At 43.8% G+C, this 1,129-nt stretch overlaps 1 protein-coding gene across 2 annotated transcripts in view; it reads left to right on the forward strand.

Annotated features, from left to right (window-relative positions):
- Positions 1 to 1,129, forward strand: part of LOC106870678 (BMP and activin membrane-bound inhibitor homolog) — a 141,075-nt gene that overhangs the window by 49,050 nt on the left and 90,896 nt on the right. The window lies entirely within an intron of this gene.

The raw sequence follows: 1,129 nt of genomic DNA on the forward strand, positions 1-1,129 counted from the left end.
ATCGACCCCGGGACTTATTCTTTGTAAGCCTAGTACTTATTCTATCGGTCTTTGTTGCCGAACCGCTAAGTGACGGGGACATAAACACACCAGCATCGGTTGTCAAGCAATGATAGGGGGACAAACACAGACACACAAACATACACACACACACACACATACATATAACTATATACGACGGGCTTCTTTCAGTTTCCGTCTACCAAATCCACTCACAAGGCTTTGGTCGGCCCGAGGCTATAGTAGAAGACACTTGCCCAAGGTGCCACGCAGTGGGACTGAACCCGGAACCATGTGGTTGGTAAGCAAGCTACTTACCACACAGCCACTCCTGCGCTATTTTGAAAAAAATAGAAGAGACAAAGGCTAACATACTGTGATAGTCTTACCTCCTAAAAGAATTTTGAACCTTTATAATCGGGAGACATCGAATTAAACACCGCAGTGATTAACTGCAGTCTTGAACATTTGATCATCGTGTCGTATGCATTATGGGAATTTACAAAGGTTTTTAAAGAAGACAAGAGTAACATCCTATGTAAATCTTTGCCAGTTGTAGGTTGAAAGAGGTTGAAGGTGATATAAATAAACTCCTTCAGCTTCTTTGGATAACAATCTGAGTCAGCTGATATGGTTGATGGTGGTGGTGGTGGTGGTGGTGGTGGTGTATTTCTATTGACTCCAAGGTGAATTAGTCGATTCGAACACATCTACCTGTGCTCGTAAGTTCATTCGAATATTCCATTCAGCTGGAGATTTCTGGTTCAGTCTACGATGTGGGTAAATGTAGGGGGTCTCTACAAGGTTGTTCGAGAGAGTAGCCGAAGTTCCCGCGAATCACACGACGCATTAGCTAATAATATAATACTTGATATGCGAGAAGCAGAGGCTGGTCATGGATGAGAATTGTTTTGATCATAGACTTGTGCAATTACGGATGACCTAGGGCTAAATAATAACTGAAACAACAACAACCGTGACCCCCCCCTTTAACTACCACACTACATACACATCTCCCCGCTCCCAATCGTTACGAAAAATGAGATGGAGTGGAGGAAAGTACACGTCCTTGTGTGTGTGAGAGAGAGAGATTAGGAGAGAGAGGGGAGACGAACGTGTGTGTGTGTGT

The sequence above is a fragment of the Octopus bimaculoides genome, chromosome 9 (assembly GCF_001194135.2).
Source record: "Octopus bimaculoides isolate UCB-OBI-ISO-001 chromosome 9, ASM119413v2, whole genome shotgun sequence".
NCBI lineage: Eukaryota > Metazoa > Mollusca > Cephalopoda > Octopoda > Octopodidae > Octopus > Octopus bimaculoides.